The following is a 6,000-nucleotide window of genomic DNA, read 5'->3' as shown; positions in this document are numbered from 1 at the left end:
ATAGAGTCATGATAGAGTTATGATAGAGTTATGATAGAGCTATGATAGAGTTATGATAGAGTCATGATAGAGTCATGATAGAGTTATGATAGAGTTATGATAGAGCTATGATAGAGTTATGATAGAGTCATGATAGAGTCATGATAGAGTTATGATAGAGTTATGATAGAGTTATGATAGAGCTATGATAGAGCTATGATAGAGCTATGATAGAGTTATGATAGAGTTATGATAGAGTTATGATAGAGCTATGATAGAGCTATGATAGAGCTATGATAGAGTCATGATAGAGTTATGATAGAGTTATGATAGAGTTATGATAGAGCTATGATAGAGCTATGATAGAGCTATGATAGAGTTATGATAGAGTTATGATAGAGTTATGATAGAGTCATGATAGAGTTATGATAGAGTTATGATAGAGTTATGATAGAGCTATGATAGAGCTATGATAGAGCTATGATAGAGTCATGATAGAGTTATGATAGAGTTATGATAGAGTTATGATAGAGCTATGATAGAGCTATGATAGAGCTATGATAGAGTTATGATAGAGCTATGATAGAGTTATGATAGAGTCATGTTAGAGTTATGATAGAGTCATGATAGAGTTATGATAGAGCTATGATAGAGTCATGATAGAGTTATGATAGAGCTATGATAGAGTCATGATAGAGTTATGATAGAGTTATGATAGAGTCATGATAGAGTTATGATAGAGTTATGATAGAGCTATGATAGAGTTATGATAGAGTCATGATAGAGCTATGATAGAGTCATGATAGAGTTATGATAGAGCTATGATAGAGCTATGATAGAGCTATGATAGAGCTATGATAGAGCTATGATAGAGTCATGATAGAGTTATGATAGAGTCATGATGTGTTTGCCAACCAGGGGTGCGAGGACCTGGGGGTACTTGAGCAGTGAGCGGGGGGGGGGGGGGGGGGGGGCGCTTGGAAAAACCTCAGATTAAAGAAAGGTCAAACTCAGTACGATTACAAAAGAAAAGTTAGTTTTAATGATGTTTTTCAGGAAAAGGTCTGACTTTTTAATATTATTCTCGCTACATTTTGAACATGACACTCGAGTAAACTCTCTGTCTTTAGTTGTGGAGTTACTTGGAGTTGAAGTAACGCCTCATTTGAAAGCTAAGACCGAGGAAACTCACTTTTTGGGTCACTTTTCTGTTGCTCTTTTCGGGCTTTTTTATTGAGTCTTCCTCACACTTTGACCACCTTTTAGATTTGGGTAAAGCCGGAGCGCGCACTCGGTTAAGGCGGGGGGTTAAAGGTCAATGCCTCACCGGGACACAACAGCTCACCAGAACCACTACTTCACCACAAACCCCAACCTGCTCCTCCTCCTCGTGCCCGCGCACTGCCTAAACAACGCGCGCGCCGCAGAGAGACGTCTGCGCGCGCGTGGCGGAGTGCGCGCTCGCGGCTTTACATTCGGTGACAATGGCCCACAGCCTGTAATGGCCGGTGTCTGCGGGCTGTGACGCGGCGGAGGGAGACACGCCGCACCACCGCCTCCTCCTCCGGGACCAGAGCGCAGTCCGCGGGTCACCGAGGACACAGGGGCTCCGCGTCCGCACGACTCTCCGCGCGCTCTCCGGACTCGCTCTCCGGTTTCTTTTCTTCTTCTCTGAGGGGGAGCGCGTCGATGGGGCTCGCGCGCGGACCGACCCAGCTGTAGGTAGGTGCACGGGTTTTTTTTGGGGAAGCTGAAGTTGCTGCTGCTGCTGCTGCTGCTGCTGATGTGGGGGGAAGGGCCGCTCCAGAGGCTCGTGGGCATTACCAAAAAAAAAAAAAACTTTAAAAGCACTTCTTCTCCCCGACGTCTGCGCAGCACCTCCTCCCCCCCCCCCCGGGCACGACAGCTCCTCTGCCCCGTGGCTTCATCCCTCCTGCCCGCATTCCTCCACTTAATGGTAGAATCACAGCCTTAATGAGCCAGTGTGAACAGGTTGGTTTGAGCAGAGGAGCCACAGTATTTACTCAAGTAAGTCTTACTAGAGTACTGGGAGTAACTGAGTAAAAGTTTGACTTGTGTTTCATAGATAGATAGATAGATAGAGAGATAGAGAGATAGAGAGATAGAGAGATAGAGAGATAGAGAGATAGATAGATAGATAGATAGATAGATAGATAGATAGATAGATAGATAGATAGATGTCATGTCTTTTGTTTTTCATTGCTCTGTTGTTGGGTTTTCTTCTCTTTTTTTGTCATTTATTTGTTGCTTTTCTGGCACGTTTTTGTTCCGTTTTCATCCTTGTTCCGTCGCTATTTTGATGCTTTTCTTTTAAGCGCTTAGATTTGGTTAAAGCGGGGGGTGAGAGGTCAAGGCCAGTGGTCCTCCTGTGCTCTTCCAGAATGGACATATGGCCAGTCCGCCCCTGGATGGATGGATAGATAGATAGATAGATAGATAGATAGATGCATAGATAGATAGATAGATAGATGCATAGATAGATAGATAGATAGATGCATAGATAGATAGATAGATAGATAGATAGATAGATAGATAGATAGATAGATAGATAGATAGATAGATAGATGGAGCAGTCACCTATTGTATATGTTTTAGTGGTTGGGGAAACCGGAGGAAATCTGCGCAGACACAGGGAGAACAAACTAAAGGCTCCGTCCAGGTGGGAATCGAACCCGGGACTTTCTAAGCCGTGAAGCCCGTACTCTCACAGTGGCAAAGTAACTGTTCGAGTAAAGATACTTTACTGTGATATTACTGAAGTTAAAAAAACAAGTATAACTATAACCACTAAGTACAGCTTCTTCAAAATGTCACTCGGATCCTTGTACTTGAGTAAATGTAACCGTACTCTCCGCCTCTGGCTTTGGATCATGATTTGGGGCAGTGTTTCTTCATTTTGTGTCAGGATTTGTTCCTTTTTCCAGATGCTCTTTTAAAAACGAAACAAACAACTTGAGCTGCTGTTTCCTTTTCATACAATCGACACAAATGGTTCTGAAACCTTTCACGACCTAATGTTCCAAGAGGTTTAGATCAAGAACGTGACTAAACCAGGGCCAAAAAGGGGCTAAAATCCACCTTAATTGGACAAAAACTACGTCTAACCCCGGAAAACAACTCCAGTAAATCCATCACTGAAGCATAAAGATCTAAAATGTGGAATATACAAAAACTGTCGGGTCAGTGTTGCAGGTCTGTGTCCACATGGGTCGGCTCAGGTCTGTGGTTCATCCTCCAGGCCTGTGTGAGGCGCTGTGACGCTCACACAGAGAATAGAACAGAGTTTATTCTTCTGTCAGTGACTTTTCCTGTCAGTCCAAACACACAGACAGACTCGTGTTTTTCTACTCGTCACCTGTGGCTGGTGGAGCAAAGAGGGGCGGAGTCAAACCATCACAGATCCATGAGGAAAACTCAGTATCAGGTCAGTTATGGATCACAGACTCTGGAGCTGTGATGTCATCGTAAACGGCGTTTTCAGGTCTTTCCTCTGGGACCTGGTTTGGAAAGTGTTTCTTTACAAACGCCTGAAACGCCGGCTCGTATGGACGATACACCGGATCACTTGTGTGAAGTTCGCCCCCCCATAGTGTCCGATCTGCTTCAAAATGGTGTCATTCGTTTGTGCTTCGTTTGTGCTTCGTTTGTGCCACTTTGTTTTTGAGGTATTGATCGTTGATTGGTAATTGGCTCGAGTCTTGGTCCTGGTCTGATCTTTGTTCAGGTCTTGGTCTGATCTTGTTTTGGGTTTTGGTCTTGGGTCTTGGTTTTAGTCTTGGTCTTGGTTTTAGTCTGGATCTTGGTTTTAGTCTGGGTCTTGGTTTTAGTCTGGGTCTTGGTTCGGGTTTTGGTCTTTGCTTGGTTTTAGTCTGGGTTGGGGTTCGGATCTTGGTTTGGGTCTTGGTTTTAGTCTGGGTTTTAGTCTTGGTTTTAGTCTGGGTTTTAGTCTAGGTTTTAGTCTGGGTTTTAGTCTTGGTTTTAGTCTGGGTTTTAGTCTGGGTTTTAGTCTGGGTTTTAGTCTGGGTTTTAGTCTGGGTTTTAGTCTGGGTTTTAGTCTTGGTTTTAGTCTGGGTTTTAGTCTTGGTCTGGGTTTTAGTCTTGGTTTTAGTCTGGGTTTTAGTCTTGGTTTTAGTCTGGGTTTTAGTCTTGGTTTTAGTCTGGGTTTTAGTCTTGGTTTTAGTCTGGGTTTTAGTCTGGGTTTTAGTCTGGGTCTTGGTTTTAGTCTTGGTTTTAGTCTGGGTTTTAGTCTTGGTTTTAGTCTTGGTTTTAGTCTGGGTTTTAGTCTGGGTTTTAGTCTTGGTTTTAGTCTGGGTTTTAGTCTGGGTTTTAGTCTGGGTTTTAGTCTTGGTCTGGGTTTTAGTCTTGGTTTTAGTCTGGGTTTTAGTCTTGGTTTTAGTCTGGGTTTTAGTCTTGGTTTTAGTCTGGGTTTTAGTCTGGGTTTTAGTCTGGGTTTTAGTCTGGGTTTTAGTCTGGGTTTTAGTCTTGGTCTGGGTTTTAGTCTTGGTTTTAGTCTGGGTTTTAGTCTTGGTTTTAGTCTGGGTTTTAGTCTTGGTTTTAGTCTTGGTTTTAGTCTGGGTTTTAGTCTGGGTTTTAGTCTTGGTCTGGGTTTTAGTCTTGGTTTTAGTCTGGGTTTTAGTCTGGGTTTTAGTCTGGGTTTTAGTCTGGGTCTTGGTTTTAGTCTTGGTTTTAGTCTGGGTTTTAGTCTTGGTTTTAGTCTGGGTTTTAGTCTTGGTTTTAGTCTTGGTCTGGGTTTTAGTCTGGGTTTTAGTCTTGGTTTTAGTCTTGGTTTTAGTCTGGGTTTTAGTCTGGGTTTTAGTCTTGGTTTTAGTCTTGGTTTTAGTCTGGGTTTTAGTCTGGGTTTTAGTCTTGGTTTTAGTCTGGGTTTTAGTCTGGGTTTTAGTCTTGGTTTTAGTCTGGGTTTTAGTCTTGGTTTTAGTCTGGGTTTTAGTCTGGGTTTTAGTCTGGGTTTTAGTCTGGGTTTTAGTCTTGGTTTTAGTCTGGGTTTTAGTCTGGGTTTTAGTCTGGGTTTTAGTCTGGGTTTTAGTCTGGGTTTTAGTCTTGGTTTTAGTCTGGGTTTTAGTCTTGGTTTTAGTCTTGGTTTTAGTCTGGGTTTTAGTCTGGGTTTTAGTCTTGGTTTTAGTCTGGGTTTTAGTCTTGGTTTTAGTCTGGGTTTTAGTCTGGGTTTTAGTCTGGGTTTTAGTCTGGGTTTTAGTCTTGGTTTTAGTCTGGGTTTTAGTCTTGGTCTGGGTTTTAGTCTTGGTTTTAGTCTTGGTCTGGGTTTTAGTCTGGGTTTTAGTCTTGGTTTTAGTCTGGGTTTTAGTCTTGGTTTTAGTCTTGGTTTTAGTCTGGGTTTTAGTCTGGGTTTTAGTCTTGGTTTTAGTCTTGGTCTGGGTTTTAGTCTTGGTTTTAGTCTTGGTTTTAGTCTGGGTTTTAGTCTTGGTTTTAGTCTGGGTTTTAGTCTTGGTTTTAGTCTGGGTTTTAGTCTTGGTTTTAGTCTGGGTTTTAGTCTGGGTTTTAGTCTGGGTTTTAGTCTGGGTTTTAGTCTGGGTTTTAGTCTTGGTCTGGGTTTTAGTCTGGGTTTTAGTCTTGGTTTTAGTCTGGGTTTTAGTCTTGGTTTTAGTCTTGGTTTTAGTCTGGGTTTTAGTCTTGGTTTTAGTCTTGGTCTGGGTTTTAGTCTGGGTTTTAGTCTTGGTTTTAGTCTTGGTTTTAGTCTGGGTTTTAGTCTGGGTTTTAGTCTGGGTTTTAGTCTGGGTTTTAGTCTGGGTTTTAGTCTGGGTTTTAGTCTGGGTTTTAGTCTGGGTTTTAGTCTTGGTTTTAGTCTGGGTTTTAGTCTTGGTTTTAGTCTGGGTTTTAGTCTGGGTTTTAGTCTTGGTTTTAGTCTGGGTTTTAGTCTGGGTTTTAGTCTGGGTTTTAGTCTGGGTTTTAGTCTGGGTTTTAGTCTGGGTTTTAGTCTGGGTTTTAGTCTGGGTTTTAGTCTTGGTTTTAGTCTGGGTTTTAGTC

This window comes from Gobius niger (genome assembly GCF_951799975.1).
Source record: "Gobius niger genome assembly, chromosome: 3".
NCBI lineage: Eukaryota > Metazoa > Chordata > Actinopteri > Gobiiformes > Gobiidae > Gobius > Gobius niger.
This window is presented reverse-complemented; position numbering follows the sequence as displayed.